The 24,473-nt window shown below is 41.1% G+C and overlaps 1 protein-coding gene across 8 annotated transcripts in view; it reads right to left on the reverse strand.

The window, feature by feature from the left end:
* The window catches only part of LOC137424615 (ephrin type-B receptor 2), a 277,241-nt gene that overhangs the window by 125,049 nt on the left and 127,719 nt on the right, over window positions 1-24,473 (reverse strand). The window lies entirely within an intron of this gene.

A 24,473-nucleotide genomic window follows, 5' to 3' on the forward strand; every position in this document is an offset into this window, starting at 1 on the left:
GGACTGTATTTTTTTTTTATTGTGTGTATTATTATTATTGTTATTCTGCGCCTCCTGCCTCCGGAGCTGTGTAAAGGTCAAAGGGCGTCCCATAATTAGTCCATAAAGCATCCACACCACAGCTAATCATAGAATACCTCTGTTCGATAGCTTATATCTTATTATGTGTTTTAGGGTAAGGCTGTGTCTCCCATTAATTGAAATACTCCATTGCACCAGTGAAAGAGATAGATTCCCTTCATTCCCACTCCCAAAACTTCCATTCCCCCTTTTCGTCAATTGCCATTCGCATTGCCAACTGCATTTTGGGCGGTTTTCTCTTCATCCGCCATTGACCACGAGGCAGGGTTGGGGAAGAAAGGCGGGTCCCCACCTCGTCATAGAGGGGAGGAGTGAGTCAGCCCCACTCAACCAACCACGAACAAGGGGTTGGACTTGGAGAGGGTGTGGAGAGAAACATCGAGGAGGTTCGCGAAGGTTGAGGGGCGGGGCCTATATAACCCGCAGGCAGGGCGTGTCCCAGGGAGATGAGCTTTTACAGAGAGACGAGAGGGAGTCCAAGGAGTTGAGTCCGAGAGAAGTCCAGAGTTGAGCTGCAGATCGAGCCACCGCAACTGCACTTACTGCAGCTCGAGCCACCGCAACTGCACTTACTGCAGCTCGAGCCACCGCAACTGCATTTACTGCAGCTGGAGCCACCGAAACTGCAGCCACAGCAGCGTGAGGCCTGGATGGCAGTTTGGAGTAGGGCCGCGGAGGAGCGGCGGCTGCCCAACGAGTCGATCGTGCTGAAGGACCAGTGGACCTCCCTATCCCGCCAGCCATCCATCTCCCGCCAGTCCTATCATCATTCCCCGCGTGAGTCTGTTCTTGTTTGTTCTGTCCCTGGGTTAATTAAGACTCTCGGTAAGCTAGCGTTGCACTGTGTATCTAATATCTTCTGTAAATAAACGTGACTGCTTTCTTCCTACTTATATGTGTAAATAATAAATCCAATTACCCTTCTGTACGTCTTCTTCCTCTTTGTATTCGGTCGCTTTAGAGTTTTCCCGATTGAATAGCGGTGGCGCGATCCGGCCAAAGTTTGGGGCAAATCGGGTATTAGTCGGGGAATAACTGTTCGGTCGCGGTTACACCACCGCTCGGTCAAAATAACATCTTTAACCGCGTCCGTAACAATATATATATATATATATATATATATATATATATATATATAATATATATATACTTTCGCTCACATCCGGGGTCTGCCCAGCAGGCACGTAAGACATCGGCCATTATAAAGCTCGCAGGGTTAAGTGTGGAAAATTTCTGAGGAGATTTCTGTTGGCTCAATGGTGCATGGGCTGTCACCGCATAAGTGATGGGGGTGCTTGGTTTGAGTCCCGGGTTGAGGTAGAATTTTCCACACTAGCCCCATGCAGGAATTTTAATTCGTGTTTATTAAATATATATGTAATGTATATGTACATGTATGTAGATGTGTATGTATGTGTGTGTATATATGTATGTATATATATATATATATATATATATATATATATATATATATGTATATATATATATGTATATGTATAAGTATATGTATAACTATATGTATAAGTATATGTATAAGTATATGTATAACTATATGTATAAGTATATGTATAAGTATATGTGTAAGTATAATTATATGGATAAGTATTTGTATAAGTACATGCATAAGTAAATGCATAAGTATATGTATAAGTATACATATAAGTATATGTATATGAATAAGTATATGTATAAGTATATGTATAAGTTTTTGAATAAGTATATGTATAAGTATATGTATAAGTATATGCATAAGTATATGTATAAGTATATGTATAAGTATATGTATAAGTATATGTATAAGTATAAGTATATGTATAAGTAAAAGTAGAAGTATATGTATTGGTATATGTGTAAGTATATGTATAAGTATATGTATAAGTATATGTATGAGTATATGCATAAGCTTAAGTATATGTATCAGTACATGTATAAGTATATGTATAAGTATAAGTATATGTATAAGTATTTGTATAAGTACATGCATAAGTAAATGCATAAGTATATGTATAAGTATATGTATAAGTATATGTATATGAATAAGTATATGTATAAGTATATGTATACGTTTTTGAATAAGTATATGTATAAGTATATGTTTAAGTATATGCATAAGTATATGCATAAGTATATGTATAAGTATATGTATAAGTATTTGTATAAGTATATGTATAAGTATATGTATAAGTATATGTATAAGTATAAGTATAAGTATTTGTATAAGTATATGTATAAGTATATGTATAAGTATATGTATAAGTATAAGTATAAGTATATGTATAAGTAAAAGTAGAAGTATATGTATAGGTATATGTGTAAGTATATGTATAAGTATATATATATAAGTATATGTATAAGTATATGCATAAGTATAAGTATATGTATAAGTATTTGTATAAGTATAAGCATAAGTACACACAGACACACAACACAACACAGACACTGCACAGATATATATATATACACACACATCAGAAATGAATAAACAACTGAAATAGTTCTGGATATCTCCAGCAGCGGAAGCATTGCGTGAATCTTGTTCGTCAACATTGCAAAACATCGAGGAAAATGATGCAGGATTAGCTCATAACTTTGAACGTTTTGTTTGAATCTGTTCGAAGTTAATGAAAAGGCTCTCTGTTCTGAAGCAAAGGAAAGAATGGAATTAACTTTGCATCCAGTTGCAAGAGTCGTTATAATATTGTCTATCTATCAAAAGCATTATATGTACATAGACGTGGGTACATGTACATCAAAGGAAAAGTGAGCATTTTAAGTCTGTAACCCAATCGGACCGTGCGAATGTCTGCCTTCCTGAAGCCACAGGAAACTTTGCCTGGCCCTTTTGAGCTGCCATGCTCTGGCAATAACAATCTGCAATAATCCGCGTATTGTATAAATTAACAATATCCATGGCAGATTTAAGAGCTACTGAGAGATAAAGTATAAGGTTGCACACACATCCTACTGTGTAGGTATCTTTCCAACAGAAGCGACAGCCATTTATACAAAGAAGCGTGGCGTGCTTTGCGTACAACCATACAGGTCATATCGATTTCTGTTCCTCGGAAACTTAACGTGTTGTGACAACCTTAATAAAAATGTACAGGTTACAATTACGTCCCCCGAAAACCTCATTTATTGCGTTTTACCAAGGCCGGTCCATCAAGCGCCGGATCCCGAGCGACCACGCCCGGACATCGCCTCGGAAGGCCTCACGATGTTTTGGGATAGGTGGAAATCGATCGGCAGTCAGGAAACGATTGGCCTGTGGAATTAACCTGCTAGCCAGGCCTTTGTGGAACCTCAACCGTATGGAATGAGTGTTGCTGACAAGAATTCTTCAGCACAAGCCGAGTTCCTTTCTTCGTCTGCAAGACTTCTTCTTCTTCACCCTTTCGTTGTTTCCCACTTCCATGCAATAACGGGTGGCACACCATGTGCTCCGAGGGAGAAATTTAAAGGCAAAAAAGGTCTAATGACACCATTCTTTGGGCCAACCACATCGACCCCACAATGTGGATTGTAATAATTAATCGGTGTGAAAAGAGAGCGATTCTGGCTCGAATAAAAACAGAAAGAAAGGATGGGAAATGTTCTTCGGAGAAGCGAAGAGATTATGCAGAAAGGAAAATGGGGAATACAGAGATGGATCGGTCAAGGAAGGAATGGAAAATATTAATAAGCATTACATGGGAAATAACTACAACTGAGAATCATTGGAAATGCGTGAGAAGAATACATTAGCAATTGCATTAAACCTTCGGCAAATAGGAAGCATTTGGGAGGAAGGCTCGCTTAGGAAGACAATTATAGATTTTCTGGGGTGACAATAAGGATAAAACATGATGGGATTTAGTGAAAGAGAGATGTGTTATTATTCTCATTTGTTGCAAGAATTGTCTACATAAATCAGGCACACTGGCCTGTCGAAGCCTCATCAGAAGGAGAAAGAGGGAGGCCTGTCTCCGCAGGTCACATGGGATTGATATGTGGGGGGGAAAAGAGGGAGCTTGAGCGAGGAAGAGATAGAAAGTGTGAGAAACGCCTCTGACACTTGTCTAGGTCACCTCGGCTAAACTGTTACTCCCCAGCCACTGTCTTTCAGGTTCCGTAGTTGCTAACGACAATTTAATTGCTGCCTACCAATGCTTGTTTGTGCTAATTATGGCTTTTGGCGCCTTGTGGCCGCCTTCCGGGGGCACATTAAGGCTATGGTGAGAGAGAAAGCTGGGCCTCTGCCGTTAAGCAAATTCTATGTGATGAAATGAGCCGGACGGAGGGTGGCCATCTTTCCGACGATGTAGATGAAAAAACAAGTACCCAAAATGTAAAAAAAAAAAAAGGAGTAAAACAAATAAAGCTAATGATGGAGAAAAATGAACAACAGAAACAACAACAACAATCAGCCAAATACAGTTAGAAAAGAAAAATAATGAAGTCACAAGGCCAAAAACAAATAATAAATAAATAAATCGACATCAGACGATCATTAAAATGGCAGAAAACCAAAATTAATGATTAGCAGTTGCTACGATTGAATGAAAAGACATTGACTAAAACGCTTTTGAATCGCAACTCAGACACTGGATGGAATCAAGGTGAGGCAAGCAAGGTGAGGCTGACGCTTTGGAAGTTAACTTTCATCGGTGTTAACACTCTTTTGCTCTGACGACGGGTTAACGCTCAGAATGTCAGCTTCTTTCTTCCCATGGAGGTTAGTGTACCTCAATCAACATCTTGCTGATTTCATCAGTTGTTCTAACTGTCTGCCGACGCAGATCGACACTTGCCTTCACACGAGAACGACGCTCCTCATTTGTAATTCAGAAACTCTATTCCTCCCAAATAATGTTGCTCATTGTTTCCAAGACTTCGCATTCCATGAGAGACAAAGCTGGGAGAAGTCTTACAACAAGGACAATGATCAAGTACAAAACAAGACCAAAAGTCTAACAGCGGCGTAGCCGGGCTTGTAAAATATTATAAACCACAAACACACATGATTAGCTTTTTAAACAGTCGCTAATGCTGTTTATGAAATTAAAGAAAGAAATTTGGAGGAATCCAGACATCCATGAGGTAAGTTTTACTTACAGAACTGAGCGAAGATCTACTGTAATCTACATACCCCACAAGGGTTGGAGGTGTGCTCATTTACCAAGCAGCTAGCTAGCGCTTGCCAAGCCAGCCGTTTCTTAAGTTTTTTGAATGGAGTGCTTGCTCGAATGTTTAAACCACTTGGCGATCTCTCCACAAGAAACTTGGTAAATGAACACACACCCAATGTTCTTGAGACCTGATCATAGAGAGACTGTAATCTATATACCCCAAATAGGAATGACCTTTCCTGCCGCTCTCGAAGTGAGGGGGTGTTTAAGCCGTAATGACATAATCTACGTAATGACGTAGCATGACGGCCGGACACAAAACTTCTGCTGCTTTAATATATATAAGAAATATATATTTAACCTCCAGTAACGTTGCAGTCACTACAAAGGGATTAGTGTTACGATTAGATTTACTATCATAATAACGTTACGTTATTATTACGAAATTTATATATATATATTTAATAATCGAGGTGAATTCCTTACTTACACCCTTTCAATCCATCAACTTTCCATTCACGACATTGGGATTAAAGTGTTACGGTTACATTTACTATAATATTATTATTACTATGAAAACAATACAACTGAAACGATACCCAACTGCATTAAGAAACCTGGGTTTAATTTGTCTGAAGCGGTATGAAGAGGAGTCATAACGCCTAAGGCCTATACTGTATTGTTGGAAGAGACGTAATGCCGATGCTTTCGATATTTCATGGTCATTTTAACAATCGTTTTCTTTGTGTTTCACACTGAATGAAAAGCATAAAGGTAGAGCATGGCAATTGTGATATATGACAGGTTCGACGATATGTTCGGCCAGAACGGCATATAAATCAAAATGGCGGAGGGTGGAGAGTCAGCTGCAGCAACGCCGTAATGACATCAGACGTAATCACATCACCCTGTCATGTGACCAGATTCTCAGCTCTGATTGGTATACGTTTGAGGGGACATATAAACGGATGGACAAACACTGTTCTACACGGCTCTGCCCGATGGGCTACGCCGTAAAAATGATGTGCGATGATTGGAGATGATAGAGCAGTTGCTGGTTGAATAAAGACCATGACTGTGTTCTCCAGACTCTGGTTCATGAAGCTTTCATCCAGTTGGAGGTATGTATGTATGAATGTGTGCATGTGTGGGGAGTGGGGGACAATCACCTAATACATAATGTGACATCTTAACAGTTCTATTTCACATATCTTCAAATGTACCTGCTCAATTAGCATATATTTCCACGTCAACGGCTTCTATAAGAAACAGTAAAGATTCACAGTTTTCAGGCAAAATGCATTAATCGTATATATATATACACACACATATGTACAGTCACGTGAAAAAGTAAGTACACCCCATGTAAAGTTTTGACTTTTTCAACATATTTCAACATACAGCTATTTGATCTTCATTTCAACAATATTGACAGATAAAGGTGATATAATATAACAAATATCATGAAGCATTTACATTTTGTAGTCCATTGTATAATTTAAATAAACATAAATGCAAATTTCGCATGTGGAAAAAGTAAGTACACCCTTGGCTCTAATAGATGGTATTGCCCCCTTTGGCAGAAACAACCTCAAGTAGGCGTTTCTTATAACTGTCTACCAGTCTCTGACATCGACTGGGAGAAATTTTTGCCCACTCCTCCATGCAGAATTCTTTCAGCTGTGCGATGTTTGAGGGGTTTCTTGCATGCACAGCTCGCTTCAAATCCCCCCAAAACATCTCTGGGATTTAGATCCGGGCTTTGACTTGTCCATTCCAGAACCCTCCATTTCTTTCTTTTCAGCCATTCCTTGGTGGATTTACTGGTATGTTTAGGGTCATTGCCATGTTGCAAGGTCCTCCTTCGGTTGAGCTTCAACTTTCCGACAGATGGCCTCACATTATCCTCAAGCACCCTCTGGTACAATGAAGAATTCATAGTGGATTCTATGATGGTGAGCTGCCGATGCCCTGATGCAGCAAAGCTGCCCCAAACCATAATATTTCCACCACCATGCTTTACAGTTGGTATCAGGTTCTTGTGGTCAAATCCTGTCTTTGGTTTTCGCCAAACATGTCTTCTGGTAATGTGGCCAAATAGCTCTAACTTTGACTCATCTGTCCAGAGCACATTGTTCCAGAAGTGCTGGTCTTTGCCTCAGTGTTCATTGGCAAAGTTTAGTCTTGCCCTGATGTTCTTTCTGAACAGCAAAGGTTTCCTCCTGGCCCACCTCCCATGTAGATCAAATTTGTGCAGCCTCTTTCTAATGGTAGACTCGTGCACTTTGACATCAACAGTGGCAAGAGCTACCTGTAGGTCGTGTGATGACACTCTGGGGTCCTTAGAGACTTCTTTCAGCATCTTGCTGTCTGCTCTCGGGCTGAACTTGCTGGGGCGGCCTGGCCTGAACAAGTTGGCAGCTGTTTGGAATCTTCTCCACTTGTAGATGATCTTCCGGACAGTCGACCGATTTATTTCAAATTGTTTGGATATCTTTTTAAATCCCTTCCCAGACTCGTAGACATCTATAACCTTCTTTCTGAAGGCCTCAGAGAGCTCTTTTGATCTAGGCGTGGTGACGCCGCACACTTCAACAACAAAGAGCAAACCAAACTAAATGTCTGAGGTTTAAATAAGACAGGTTCCTCCAAGATCCTCTCTGACGATGTTCTAATCATTTGCACCTGAGCTGGTGCACCTGATTCTAATTTTAGGTATTTGAAGTAGTGATAAATGTAGGGGTGTACTTACTTTTTCCACATGCTAAATTTGCATTTATGTTTATTTAAATTATTCAATGGACTACAAAATGTAAATGTTTCATGATATTTGTTATATTATATCACCTTTATCAATCAATATTGTTGAAATTAAGATCAAATAGCTGTATGTTGAAATATGTTGAAAAAGGTAAAGCTTTACATGGGGTGTACTTACTTTTTCACGTCACTGTATATATATATATATGGTTGTAGCCGTCCTTGCGACCCCCATCCCATTCCCCTTTTAATCACTACAAGCATGATGGATGGTGAGTGCCCCAAGCTTTTGATCACTCTATTAATGTAAATTAAACCCAAATTACTCATATAATTATGCTTACTAGTATAATTCCTGGCCCACACAACAAAGGAAAGGTCTTTTATGGGTTTTTATTTGATTTTTTTTCATTTGTACTCTTGTATATCAATCTTGATAATGAGGTGTGCACTAACCATAGCCGATGGGACAAAAGCAAGGATTTGCTCTGGTGACCTTTTTAACCCCATCTTCTGTCAGCATTTTGTTCATTATAATACCTTTCCCAGGTGATTATTGTTGTTGTTCTGTAGAAATTTAATATTAGCATTGTTTACGTCTATATGCTCTTAGGATATGATGCAATTTCCGCTTCGTAACATTTATTTATGTGTGATAACCACACGGTCGTACATATTATTGTCAGACACACTTAAAGTGGTATTTGCTTTTTAAATTTTATATGCAACGTCGAGGCTCAGGGAAGAGCAAAATGACAGAGGGTATCAAGGCAAGAAACTGACAGTGGGGTCACAGCTGGCTGGGTTCAATAAGGAAAGGAATGAACGAAAAGGAAAAGAGGAAAGAGAGGAAGGGAGGAAACACAGAAAGCTGCAAATAACGTGGTTGGGCCTAGGTGGGGTTATTTGGGGTAGAAAAGATTGCGGGTGGGTATGGAAGACATGAGACTGTGACGCACTGCTTGCTCAAAACCCTGGAAAGAAGAGTGGGATTGAACACCCTCAAGAAGGTGGTTCATGTCACACACCCAACCTGTCCACCAAATTTCGACCCAATCCTTCCACAACTTTTGGAGATGTCCTGCTCATAGACAAACAGACAAACAAACAGACAGACAAACAGACTGACAAACAGACAGACAAACAAACAGACAAACATAAAGCCAAACAAACAGACAAACAAACAGACAGACAAACAGACTGACAAACAGACTGACAAACAGACAGACAAACAGACAGACAGACAATCAAACAGACAGACAAACAGACAAACAAACAGACAAACAAACAGACAGACAAACAGACTGACAAACAGACTGACAAATAGACAGACGAATAGACAGACAGACAAACAGATAAACAAACAAACAGACAGACAGACAGACAAGCAGGCAAACAGACAGACAAGCAGACAGACAGATAGACATACAGACTTACAAACAGACAGACAAACAGACAGACAAACAGACAGACAGACAAATAGACAAACAAACAGACAGACAAACAGACAGACAGACAAATAGACAAACATAAAGCCAAACAAACAGACAAACAAACAGACAGACAAACAGACTGACAAACAGACTGACAAACAGACTGACAAACAGACTGACAAACAGACAGACAAACAAACAGACAGACAAACAAACAGACAGACAAACAGACTGACAAACAGACTGACAAATAGACAGACGAATAGACAGACAGACAAACAGATAAACAAACAAACAGACAGACAGACAGACAAGCAGGCAAACAGACAGACAAGCAGACAGACAGATAGACATACAGACTTACAAACAGACAGACAAACAGACAGACAAACAGACAGACAGACAAATAGACAAACAAACAGACAGACAAACAGACAGACAGACAAATAGACAAACATAAAGCCAAACAAACAGACAAACAAACAGACAGACAAACAGACTGACAAACAGACTGACAAACAGACTGACAAACAGACTGACAAACAGACAGACAAACAAACAGACAGACAAACAAACAGACAGACAAACAGACTGACAAACAGACTGACAAATAGACAGACGAATAGACAGACAGACAAACAGATAAACAAACAAACAGACAGACAGACAAGCAGGCAAACAGACAGACAAGCAGACAGACAAACAGACAGACAGACAAATAGACAAACAAACAGACAGACAAACAGATAAATAGACAGACAAACAGAGGTGAATAGACAACCAGGGTGAAAACCCAAAATCAGACAAACAGATGGGTAATTAATTTGTCCAAGGTACGAGCAAATGATGAGTTTCCCTTTTCTAAAGGTGCCCTGGGTTCTTTAAGATCCACGCCAGCAGATGGGACATCTGGCTCAACATCTCCTCTGAAGGAAGTGCCTTGTTTATACAACGCCTTGCCTGCGAGGCACCGATGCGACAGTGTACGGTCAGGATGGGAGTCAAACCCAGACTAGACAGTTTGCAGGTGAGTACACGCTACTTTGAAGCCTACAGCACGTTAGTAATAGCTTAAAAATTAACACTGTCTGCAAAATATCCTCGGATAAGTGCCAGCGAACATCACTCCATTGACATCATGGCTTTTGGTGCTCCCTGACTGTGGCATGCAGAATTAAACAACCATTTCATTTAGGATATACAGTGCTGTCCACGAGCGCTGGCAGCACGGCCTCGAGGCCATCTAGCCTGGGCTCCAATCCCAATGTGATTCATCTATGTGCATTCCGTCCCTCGGCTGGACGTTAAACTTGGAGTTCCGTCTGCCAGCATTAGTTGATGGACCTTAAAGATACCACGGTGTCCTTGGAGAAGAGTAGGTGCAATGACCAAATTAGAAATTCCTGCCCTAACCTGCAGAGTGCATTCCATCAGCTGCATGGCCTCATCATCAGTAAATGATGCTTGTCCTGCATACGAAAGAATTTATATGAAGATTAAACAGAAAAATTCTTATAATTGTGCCATATACGAGTGTGCTCGTATATGTGCTCGTATACATTATCACTTATAATTATTTTACAACCATAACTTATAAGTTGTTAAAATTATCCCATCAGTGTTGCTTCATTTGATCATAAATGTGACGCAAGAGAACTGTGCATTTGGCTGAAGGAGTTTTCGAGAATCGAGGTAAGTCGTCGGGTTTTAAATCTCCTTGCATTTTATTTATATTTTTTTGTTTCAAGTATTTTTGTTTCAATGTTTTTTTCTTTCATTTTTTTGTTTCAAATTTTTGCTTCAATTTTTCCTTTCAATTTTTTGTTTCAATTTTCGTCATGTTTTCAATTTTACCCACTCGGCATTTTTTTGTTTCAAGTATTTTTGTTTCAATGTTTTTTTCTTTCATTTTTTTTGTTTCAAATTTTTGCCTCAATTTTTTGTTTCAATTTTTTGTTTCAGTTTTCGTCATGTTTTCAATTTTACCCACTCGGCATTTTTTTGTTTCAAGTATTTTTGTTTCAATGTTTATTATGCCTCTGCCGAAAAAGTGGCCGGAGGCATTATGTTTTCCGGTTGTCCGTCCGGCTGTTGGTCCGTCCGTCTGTCCGTGATAGGTTTTCGTTACCGCGATAACTTGAGAACGGCTAAAGGGATCTTAGTCAAACTTGGCACAGGCATGTATAATGAGGTAAAGATGAACGCTTAGATTTTGGGGTCACGAGGTCAAAGGGCAAAGATTAGAGGTCATGCCCGGTAAAAATGTGCTAAATTTGGCACAGATGAATGGATTCAAATCAAACTTGATACAAGTATTATAATGATGTAATAATGTGGGCGGAGGCATAACAGTCGACGTCGTGACGTCGAAGAGTGCCGTTCTTGTTCTTTCATATATTTTTTCAATTTTTTGTTTCAATGTTATTTCTTTCATTTTTTTTTTCCATTTTTATTTTCAATTTTCGACATGTTTTTAATTTTCACCCAGTCGGCAAATTTTTGTTTCAAGTATTTTTGTTTCAATTATTTTCTAGGGTTTTTTTTGAATACAAGATCGAGGCTTGTGTGAAGAGCAAACATTAATCACAAAAAAAAAACAGACACATAAAACATATAATGAAGGGAGCGGGAGACAAGATGAGGAGAGAGAGAGATACACACAAGTACATCAGAAGAGAACAGGGACATCGGGAGATCTGTGGGAGGGAGAGGGCTTGGCGGGAGGAGGCATGGGAAATGGGGGGGGGGGGGGGGGGGGAGGGGTGAGAGAAGTATAAAACACATGGACACTGCTAGGACTTCCAGAGAAGTTGGTATTTCAAAAAAGTGGATCTGGGGTGAATTAATGGGGGTAGCAAAGATCAAGGTTTTGGATGGGGGAAGATAAGAGATGGTGGTGAACAGCTGTTTTAAAGACCTGGAGGGAGGAGTGGGATTGAAGAGAGTGAGGGAGTTTGTTCCAGAGGTGGGAGAAAAGAGGAATGAAGGAGTGAAGATTAGCAGAGTCTTGATTTTGGCAGTTTAACCAGAGAGGGTTGCTGGCAGATCTTGTGCGACCTGTAGGAATATTTGGGGGACAGAGCCCAGAGAGAGAGCTGGGGGAGCAAGGCCGGAGAGGAGTCTGTAGAAGACGGAAAGACCACCAACCTGCCTGCGGTGAGTGACTGAAAGGCCCTCAGAGTTAGCTTCATCACGGGAGATTCCAATGATTCCGAAAGCTTTGGTTTCAACAGCGTGAAGCCGAGCTAGGTGTGAGGCAGGAGAAACAGCCCAGAGGGGAGAGCAGTACTCCATTGAGCTGCGGATGAAAGCCTTGTATGTGGTGAGGAGCTCAGGTGTGCCAAGGAAGGACTTCGCATGACGGAGGATGCCCCGTTGGCGACTGGCTTTGGAGGCCAGCTTGGAAATGTGGTTTTCTCAGGAAAGACCATGGCAGATAGTGAGACCCAAAAGCTTGAGTGATTCAACTTATTGGAGAGGATTGTTGAGAAAGTAGATGGGAGGGTTGTCCAGACGGTCTTTTCAGAGAGCCATAGAGAGATTATTAGACTTTTTGGAAACATCTCCCCTCTTTCATTTTTTTGTTTCAATGTTTTTTTTCCATTATTTTGTTTCAATTTTTTGTTTCAATGTTTTTTCTTTCATTGTTTTTGTCTTTCAATTTTTTTGTTTCAATGTTTTTTCTCTCATTTTTTTGTTTCAATTTTTTGCTTCAATTTTCATCGTGCTTTCAATTTTCTTTGGACATGAAAACATCATGATGGTCACAGCTTATTGCTTCATTTCTGCCAGCAATGACATCATAAACAAAATCAAACCTCCTACAGAGAGTAGCACTCAGAGTGAGTATGGTATTGTAATGGGGGGGATGAATGAGAGGATTGGGGGGATAATTTATCTTTTTAAAGCGTTACTAACAAGTCCATTAATATCTTTAAAATAGGGCACCGTACCATTGTCATTGATGCCTAGCACGTTAGGTTGGCCTAGAATCATGAGGCAGATTCATCCTAGTTCTACATCAACCAAATATTTTAAAATAAGCTAAGGCGAAATAGGTCGGTGAAGGATGATCGGAAAGAACGACTGCATTTTAACATGATTGCAATGAAACCGAAGCCCAGACAATTCTGGTTGCGCTGGATTTGTCTGAACAAAACCAATGTCTTCTTATCTGATAAATTGCGAGCAAAGCAAAGGAACAACGTTTTATCAAAATTGAATCTTGCGGTCAAATCCACCTTGCTATCGACGAGATGTCGTAATGTTTTTTTGAGTTTTATTTTTTTTGCCAAAGCCATTCCAGATCTCAAATTTTTGGAAACGTTGTCTGTCTTTACGTCTAGCGGAAAGATAAAGGAAGCAGAATGAAATCATTGTGTTGTGCGAGCAAAGCTCTTGTGAGTACATTGACACAGCAATACCATATTTATAAAGGCACCCAATAACTGCAGTTGGTATGTCAATGACATGACATTGCTGTGGCTCTCCCAAGATTTCACTTAAGAAAAATGCATCAAATCTTTTCTTTTTTTTATGGGATAAAATGTATTTGAAAGGTAAGCCCATGGTATAAGTCCACCTTATCTGCTCTGCAGACTGCACACGATGAATTACATCTTTATGAGCTCGACACGAGGTGATGAAACAGATTTGACCGAGCATTGGCTTGATGCGTGGCCCTCGATGGACCTCAGATGCAAAATGCATCACCCACTCGGCGTTGAAAGCAACGCGTAATCAACTGCATGGTCTGTGTGTGGTGTGCTGACATTTCAGCCAGACAAGCAAAAAAAAAAACAAACACGATTCTACATTTTATAAACGCGTAGATTCACACATCATCCTGCCGCTGCATTAAGTGAGGAACTTCTCTCTTCGATGAAAATGGAACACTGCATTAGTCACCAATTTGTGGTCTTCTCCGAGTGCACTGCTCTACCGGTGTGGAAATTTCCACACACTAATGCAAGGTGTGTTCACCATGCGCATAGAGGATGGTTTGACGTCAGGAGCGATAGAACAAAAGGAGTTTGAGTTGTGGCAATGGAGAGATGCATGTGACGTCGGAGATGGAATTTGAGTTTTCTTTGCTGGATTGCAGAAATTTCCCACAACAACTCACAAAATTCTCATCAGATTTCTACCACAAAAATCAACAGAAATCAAAAGAGATTTCTGCTGGGGTGAAGCTCAGAAGAATTACATACCAAGGCCATTGGATTGCTTTTCACATCACATCTCCTCTCGCTATGATTGCACAACCATCAGGAACAATTGATGAAGTACCCTCTTGAAATAAAATGAAAAATTTGTTGAAAGTTCATTTATTTCAAGCAGCAACCCTTAAAAAGAAATGGGAATCCACAACAACATGCTGATAAAAACCTCCAAATCAAAATTACTTGCTAATGACTCATTCATTAATGGAATGACCGAGGCTAACTGTGGCAGCCTTACGAGTCTGCGGAGCAGATGGCTCAAGGCCATCACCGAGTATTTCAACTGAAACAGGGTGGTCAACCATACTCATTACTGGTTCAGGAAATTTAGAATAAGGCACATGTAGCGGCACGCATCGCTGACATCTCGCCACACAATGAATCAGGTCAGCTTGCCGGGACAAGCCCGGAGGTCAGAAAGCAACTGCGGTCAGGTTAATACCGAGAGATAGCATATAGCAGAGGCAGCCCGCGGAAGTAAGTGGAGACATGAGAAGTAATAAGGCAAAAGTTCACCTCACCGTACTTCATAATAATCATTTCTTCTCCCATTTTCACCACGGCTGTTGCCGTTCAGAGTGAAAGTGAGGAGCACTGGGATGAAATATATATGTGCACCCGATCCTCCAACTTCACACCTTCCAGTCCATCTTACTAATTCTCCCTCCCTGACCAAATGTTTTGGCCTTCTTTGACCCTCAGTAAATGGCAATACACTAAATACCCCTCATGCCCAGATCATTCCTAAACTCTACGCACAAATCATTGATGGGGTGCACAGCAAAGGATGTTTTCGTACCGGTTGCTGACAATGTGAAAAACACGTTGACGGAGCGTTCTAACATGCTGGGTGATCCTGTAAACATAAGGAGCCAACTCGATATGGCAACACAGTAAAATCCAGATGATTGCATATTGAAGGAAAAAAACCCACAGTGAAGAAAATCACTTGACCATGATTGCATGCCATATCAAAGATAGTAAGGTTATCCCAGTGTCAATGAGACTATCTTGATGAGTCAAAGCATTTATCACCTGAAAAGAATATCCATATTACTCAAGAGAAAAGGTACAATGAAATGTCTCAGGAGGAAAGACATGCGATCGGCTCGTGGCTGGAAATTGCGATCCAGGAGAGACTAAAATCTTCGCATTATCCTTCACAATCACTTCCTAGTACCTGGACATCTCTTTCCCTCATCCCCCCAACCCACATCCTCCTTTTCTCACACTTCCTAAGCCACGAAATCAGACCTCGCCACCTGTCCACCGAGGGTAGCTTGCTGGGGCAAGCCCCGGTGCTTGAAAGCAATCGAGCAAATGCAGTCAAGCAATTACTTTTCCTCGAGGCAGGAGGAAGAATTTGCCAAAAGCACGGCATGGATCGACTGCAGTGGCAGATGCAGCCATCAGAGTCGACTGCTTTTGGTCCAAGCGTTCTCTCCCATCAGAGCAGGATATATTAATGGCCATTGTTCAATGAGGCCTGCAGACAAAGCATACAATTTTGATAAAAGGGGAGGTGGGTGGAGGGAGCAAACCTCGGCTAATTTGAATGCTGTCTTAGCTCGTCTGGATTACTGGAGATCGCAATGGAAATAATAGCAAGGATCTTTGATGCATTGGGTGGGAATAAAATGCTCCTCTTCATAATAGAAAAAAATGTTTTTCAATTAATCAAGATGGCGGCCCGTTGCTAGGAAACAGTGAATGCACAAAAGGAAAACGCTGGAGCAACATTGACTGCTGTGAAATTTGCTGTGAGTGTGATTGCCTTTGACACCTCAAGGTAAAAGAAAGAAGGGAATAAGATATAAATGGAATTCTTCGGGGGTAAACAGCCAATATTTCCACAGTCGCCACTCTGGCGTGTACGTCTGCTAATGAGATACGAAGGCATGGCTCCGGTGACATATTACAGCAAAGTGCTAAAAACTGTTTTTCTCAATTACAGAGGCAGCCATGATTTGCAAACTTTTCTGGCTAAAATTAAAGTTTTTAATGAGCGAAAAGGAAACACAAATTAGGTAGAATATCGACGTTTTATACCTCGTTTACCTGTGACTGAGCATGACTATTATCTCACAGTGGATAAACCCAGTCCAGTAGAAACACAGGGTTTGTGTCCCTTCGGGCCTATTACAGCGGGGTCAAACGCTGGCAGGAGCAAGGTTTTGATGAAAGTGGAGTAGGATGGCAGGCACAAAGGGTTGTGGGTGGTTAAACTCAACCTGGCTGAATTTGAACCTCCAATGTCAGCTCTACAGAACTATCCCATTTGGTGCAAACCTAAACATCCAAAGTACCCACTCCCCTGGCACGGTGAGGGTAGACAGGCTTCGGCCGGCACTTCATGCAGGAAATTGGTGAGCAATAAAACCTCACTGAGACCGAGCCAAAGCTGCGATTATTTCGTCATAACCAAGGAATCACAGCGACTGAGCAACTCAATGAGCAGATTAAAAATGCCGAGAGTTAAAGGCCTGTACGCAGGACGCAAGCATCTTAGGATCACATTGACGTTGGACTGAGAGCAGGTTATCAACACGGCTTATTAAAATGTTGCCGAAGACCCAAACCCACGCTTCAGGCAATTACAAAAAAGCATATTGTCATTCTGTTTGTTGCACACTTGACAAGGGTCTGCTTTGTTAAACCTTGTAAAACAAAATGAATTTGCAATCTTGAAATCATAATTAATAATTTCTCTCCCACAGCCCTCAGCTGCGCCACTTCACCGGGCCACAGCAAGTTGTTTTTCTCTAATGTACATGCTCTTAATTTTTTTATTTCCATTTTTTCCCCAAACATTAATATTAATGCCAGCAATCTCAGGTTGGACTGTTTAATGTTCCTCAAATTCCCATGGTTTGTGATGCTGTGACCCTCGGTTCAAATCCCATATACAGTGCCTTCAGAAAGTATTCACACCCCTTGACTTTTTCACATTTTGTTGTGTTACAGCCTGGATTTAAAATGGATTAAATCGAGATATTTTTTACACTGATCTACACATAATATCCCAAAATGTCAATGGGAATTTTTTATAAGAAATTTTTACAGAATAATTAAAAATGAAATACAGAAATATCTAATTTACATAGGTATTCAACCCACTGAGTCAATACTTCATAGAAGCGCCTTTGGCAGAGAATACAGCTTTGAGTCTTCTTGGGTATGTCTGGATCATCTTTGCACATCTGGATTTGGGGAGATTTTCCCATTATTCCTTGCAGATTTGCTCAAGCTCTGTCCAGTTGGATGGGGAGCGTCGGTGAAGAGCAATCCTCAAGTCTTTCCACAGATTCTCAATAAGATTCAAGTCTGGGCTTTGGCTGAGCCACTTAAGGACTTTGACATTCTCGTTCTGAAGCCATTCCAGTGTTGCTTTGGCTGTATGCTTGGGGTCATTGTCCTGTTGGACGTAAATATTTGCCTCAGTCAAAGGTCTTTTGCACTCTGAAGCAGTTTCTCCTCATGTATTCGGCTCCATTCATTGTTCCCTCTATCCTTACACATATCCCAGTCCCTGATGTTGAAAAGCATCCCCATTGCATGATGCTGCCACCACCAAACTTCATGGTGGGGATGGTTTTAGATGGGTGATGAGTAGGGTGGGCTTCAAAAAATCAAAATGCAGAGTTTCTCCGGGACATGGTCTATTTTTGTTCCTTTTGGTGTCAAAGGAAACCACACCAAATTTGAATGGAATCCAATAATATTTAGGGGTACCACATCAGTGATGAATTTTCCCCCATGCAAAAATAGGAATTCCCATTTTTTGGGCTGTATATACACAAAATAAATACATAATTATATATATACATTAAATATAATATTATAAAAATAAATATATAGTAAATATACATTAAATAATAAATATACATAAATACACATTATACATACTATATATACAATATATTATACATACAGTTTTGAGACTTCCTATGATCACTATCTGGGCAATTTTCATGCATGTTTTGTACAGGTTCCCGGGGTCAGGGGTACGCTTTTTTAGTGTGTAATATGTAGGCCTAACTTATTGACTGTGGCTCTTTTGTAGAGAGTGACCCTGTGGAGTAAGAATTAACAGGATTTTACCCACATTCTTGCTTATTTTGCAGATATGGCATGTGCTAGTACCAGCGTTTCATTGAAAACTCGGGCTCAGGATAATGTGTATCTCATTGGGTCCACTTCTGGAGATGCCATCAAAGGTGCCAAGCTCCCGACTGTGCATCAATCTCTTGTCCTGTTTTTCCATCACCTGAAGAAGGAGAATCGCACTGCCCGGGAGAGTGCAACCCTCACCATTGAAGAGGTTGTGAAGTTCTGGGAAAAAGCTCACCTACCTACAACGACGAAGCAGCACTGCATCCATCGTTTGGAGAGGCTATATGAAGAATGGAGGAGCCTCCAAAAAGGTGCAAAGCGGGGTGGTGCGACCCAACAGAAAAAGGAAGCATCCTTCAAGGCCTCCTTGGAGAAGACGTTTGATCTTAGGCATGCAGATTCGGAGGCCATAATCACCAACCCCAAGGACAGGAAGTTTCTTCACGATCAATTCTCAGAGAGGAAGGCTTCAATGGGATCTGTAGACACTGTGTTGGAAGCAAAAACGTTCTTGTGTGTTTGAAAGATCAGCAGCCACGAGATGATTATCGTGAACTCCTAGAACTGACTGTCATCTACATGGGAGGAATCCCACCTCGTGGAATCCGGATCATGGCTTCAGGAGCAATGCACAGAGCCAGATGGATGGCAAAAGCACTATATTCACTACAGGTGTTCATGTTTCGGTCAGAGTTCCACTTGACACTTCGAGAGGCGAGAGAACTCCGAGCCTTCAACATTTTTGTCTGCCTTGTGTATGTACAGGCTTGGTTTCGGGCTCCACAAGCTATTGAGGCTCCCCTGAATGACATTAACCTCTTCAAGAAGTTGGAAAAGTTTGAACAAATCAATCAGAAGATGGCTCAGGCAGCCTTGAAGGCACTTGGCCGCCACACGTGGTACATGAGCCCAGTACTAGTGGCATTTGCATTCTTTGACACCAGAATTGACAAAGAAAGCAAGATCAATATGATTGAAGCATTGAAAAATGACGGTGAAAACCCCTCTCCAAAGAGACCAGCTATCAAACGAGGAACCGCCCTGTCAATCGCTGGCCTCATAACAAAACACACCAAGCATTTCTTCAGCATCCTAGGGACCCCAACTGATTGGATGGATAAGGATCCTGGTTCATGGGAGCAAGAAACCAGCTTTCAGGAAGCAAAGAAAGCCGCCAGTGGCTTAGTCGTGGTGAACGACAAGGCAGAAAGGGGTGTCGCATTGATACAAGACTACAATAAGCTCCTTACAAAGGATGAAGAGCAAAAGCAAGCTCTGCTCCAAGTTGTTGCTGCTCACAGGAAGATGTACCCCGATGCCAAGAAGGCAACAGTGGTGAAACAGGCCCAGAAATAGGAGTTACATTTCTCATTATATTTGGGTTTTTTAATATTATGTTTTATGGTGTCTCTTCATTTTATGAACTGAACATTTGGATTGTTATCATTGAATTTGAGTTTTCATAGCAATATAGTGCTATTTGTGCAGCTATTGTAACTTGTGTTTGCTAGAATACAAAGAAAGTGAGTGGAGGGTGGATTTTCATAAAACAAACTTCTGGTTTTGCTTTCGATCCATATATAGAAAAGTTTTGTAGACACCTTTAGTTTGAAGGCTGATGTGGCACCCCTAAATAAAATCAGATTGCTTTCATATTTGGTGTCTTTTCATTTTGGAACAAAAGGAACAACATAAAGCCATGTCCCAGTAAATATTTTTTTTAAATTATTTTGAGCACCACCCTAGTGATGCGCTGTGCTTGGTTTCCATCAGGCATTGGCTTTGCATTCATGCTACAGAGTTCAATTTACATCTCATCAGATCACATAATATTTTGCCTCGTGCTCTCAGTCTTTTGCATGCCGTTTTGTAAACTACAGGTGTCCTGTCATGTGTCTTTTTTCCAAACATGTATCTTTCGTATGTTCTTCAATGCAACCACATGGCAGTACTGCTCAGCATCACTAAACATATATTTTTTGTTCTATAAGAAGGCATCTTATTGCAAACACATAGGGTATTTGAAGAAGAGCAATAAGAAGAGGAAGAGAAGGAAGGATGTTAGGAAAGAGAAACGAGGGAAGGGGAGTTATCGGAGGAGTGTGGTAAGAATGGAGGGGATGTTGGGATGAGGTGGGAAGAAGGGGAGGAAGATTTGTCATGTACGGAGCATAAATGATCGTTGGGGGAGATTTCAAAAATGTTGTCACACTTGCATACATGATAAATAGATGGCCTCAAAATAGATGGTAGTTTTTTTTTAATCCATGCAACAACTGGAATAGTAGAAAGTTAAAAGAAACTTTACAATGGGAACACTAATAACACCCATACCAAGACTGCTGAGAGCGCACGAATCATTCTGTGTGTTGTCAATAACTCGTCGAGACCCAAGTTTGTCATTAATTGACGGTTTGTTTATGATTTACTGAAGACATAACAGCTGCTTATGAATTAAAAGTGTAATTTGCAAAACATCTAAAAGTCAGCGTGTACATTATTCAGGTGTCCTCTCCTCCGGTGTGAAAGTTATGTGTTTTATAAAGACTTCGGGACAAGGCACAACACATGTCCATGAGAAATTAATGAGCCTCTGATGAGATACAAGCCGATGCGAAGAACCCGCTGCTTTTCACGGAGCCAGCGGCCTTGTCATTGGCTAGTTTAACGACTTGTGTTTGCCATTCTATGTCACCGATTACACGTTCCAGGGGAGAATGTTTGTCTCTAAGATACATCTGTACACAACAAACGACTCTCACAGTCGTACTCTTGGTTGGGTGTTACGGGCGTGCAATAAGCTCGGTGGACAATTGGAATTGTGGGTGTTGAAATACATTGGTGATCCCAAAACCATGATAGTGGCCAAAATCAGTAATGGAGGCATCCCTGACAATATGTCTGATCATAAATTATACAATGGTGTTTGCAGTGGATTTAGAGCATGAGAACATTATTTCCACCAAGGTTTTGTCTCAGAAAAACTACATCGACGTCTCTCCGACATTCGTTCCTTTTGATACAGACCGGGGTGTATCACTGCAGACATGAAGGACAGACCGAGAGTATGTGATGTGGTGTTTTGATCAAATTTGAGTGAAAAGACATTGTGATATGGCACCTAGGTAGCAGGGCGGCTTGTCATTGAGGTATGTGTGCACCAATTGAGGTATGTGTGCACCAGGTATTTCATCGTTTGCAAGAGGGTACGCGGCTGGATCAGATGATGGTGAAGAACCACAAGGCTGGTTTTAAGCATGCTGAGAGGACAGGTTTAGAATCTGAAGCAATTCTCGCAGCACAATACACATCCACAAAGAGAAACCTTCCCCATCATTTCAGGAAACCTTGCCCATTCTATGATTCTTAAAAGCCATCACTTATCTATTGTATTCAATTTTTTTCTTCCCTGTGGCTTAAAAGCACACCTCAATAACTCTGTTCTGTCACTACACAGTTGCACAAGTACTATGTGTGTATTTTCTGGCCACGAGGCCAATGAGAGAATGGAGGAAATGCCATACTTTGAGAAAATTAAAGGCTCATGGAGGAGCTTGTATATGCCAATGATGCAGGACGGCATTATACCGATGTGACATCCTCATAATGCGTCAATGTACTTCCTACAAAATGTACATAGACACTGGCCAAATCAACACAGTATTTGGGATGTGAACCTGAGAAGCCCATACCGAGAGCTCGGTGCTGATGGGAAAGTCCAACAGGCCAATTAAGTGGCTGCTTCGATGCACCCGTGATATTTAGGTTGTCCCAAATCCGTAAACACTTTCATTGTTTTCTTTCGAGCTACGTGCTTTCGAGTTCAAACCATGGCAGAATAAAATCATGAAGACTCATCTCAGATTAGGGTTTATGGACCTGAAAATCGAGAGAGGTATATGCATCATGCGTAGTCTTCATGTTGAATGACGCAATAAGGCATATGTGGCTTTCTGGGCCTGGGTCTTGGTCTAAGCTGTTGGGGTTAATGTCGCAAACTCATAATACTGAAGCAATCCAGTTACTCACAGAAAATAATATCACTCGAAGCATTAACGGCACTTTTCATAAAGCGGGGGGAACGATGGGGTCATACGAATTGCCCCGTTGTCCCTCACTTGACACGCTTGGTCCCCTTTGGCCAATGGTTTTGCTGCCCTCGACAATCGGACATCTGTGCAGGTCTATGGCAGCCGTTGCCTGGCCCCGGAGGCCTGTGGAGAACCGAGATTTATGAGAGGCTGCGCTATAGGCTGGCAATGGGTTCATGAAATAACGGGCAATTAAAGCAGATGCTCAAAAGGCCTCAGCCATATGGGCCTGCATTCCTTACAAAGAGCAGATGGAGCGCCATATATAACCTCAATGCTCAGCAGCCCTTTATAAGACTATTTCAGGACACCGCCTTGAAAAGGCAGAGGAATACAAAGCCGAGGTCCGCATCGATTCTCCCTTATTATGGTGCAATCATAGGAATAATTCATGCAATAGAGCAATTTCTCAAGCGTGCATCGTTGCATTTGCTTACGTGCAAACGGAATATGTACGATGGACCAACTTCTCACTTGAGAAAGGTCCTCATTGCAACCAGAAATTTGAGCCAAGCTGCAATTTTAGCACCGCTGATGTTGAAAATCTCTATTGAATTAACTCGAGTGCATCGTCGCTGTGCTGCAGATTGCTTTGCAAAAAAAAAAAAAAAGGTGAGTGGCAGCTTAGGGTCACAGGTTCAAGTCTTATCAATGACCTCCAATGACCCATATTCTCAAAGGCCGAGCACGACCACCTGCCCAAACGTTAGCCGTGGGCCCGCGCTACCAGCAAACCCCGAAAGGTTAAAAAAAAAAACCTGCCGAAGCAGAAGGAAAATATGGGGATTAACAGACAAACCAATGATGATCGACTTCTCAGTGGCCTATCGTGGAGGTGTGCTCTATTCCCTAAAGTGTTACGCATAATGGTTTGGTAAAGGTCATGTAGGAGGCAATTATTTCCATTGTTATGGCCAGATCACTCATGCTGTAGTGTTACATGCTATTGGGAAGATTTGAAAAGCTAAAAGGTGACATGTTCGCAAGCGTGCTGAGCAAGCCATATTCTCCCATTCACACTCGGTACTGAACCTTTCGACGACCAAACCGACGAAGGTGAAAACGTGATCTTTACCTCCGCCACTAAAGATGGATGGAGGTTATGTTTTCACACCTGTTTGTTTGTCTGTTTGTGAACAAGATACTGTATTTCAAAAAGTTGTGGACTGATTCGGACGAAATTTGGCAGAGATGTATCGAATGTAACAAGGACGAAATGATTCGATTTTGGTGAAGATCCGGATTCGGATCCGGCGAGTAGAATTTTAAAGTGATTCTTCAGCATTGAGTGGTCGGGCTAAAACCGATACATAGCAGGATATCTCAAAAAAGTTATGGACGGATTTGGTCGAAACTTGGTGGACAAGCTGGGTGTGTCACAAGGAAGATTTGGTTCAATTTTGGTGAAGATCTGAATATGGATTCGGATATGAGAATTATTTAATTTTGGATGTGGCAGGTTCATATCCATGGAGAATTCCGAGTCCATCGGAGCAGTTATAAATGATAAGTCCGAACAAAGTAATGTAGTCAACACGATGCTCAGTCTGTTGGGAACTGAAACATAAGCATGAAATATCTCCTCCCCCACCATAAATAAACATGGTTTAAAAAGCATTAACTTTGAAAAGCGCGAATGAAGTAATTTCACTCTCGGCTCGGGTA

Source organism: Myxine glutinosa, chromosome 4, assembly GCF_964187855.1.
Source record: "Myxine glutinosa chromosome 4, kmMyxGlut1.1, whole genome shotgun sequence".
Classification (NCBI taxonomy): domain Eukaryota; kingdom Metazoa; phylum Chordata; class Myxini; order Myxiniformes; family Myxinidae; genus Myxine; species Myxine glutinosa.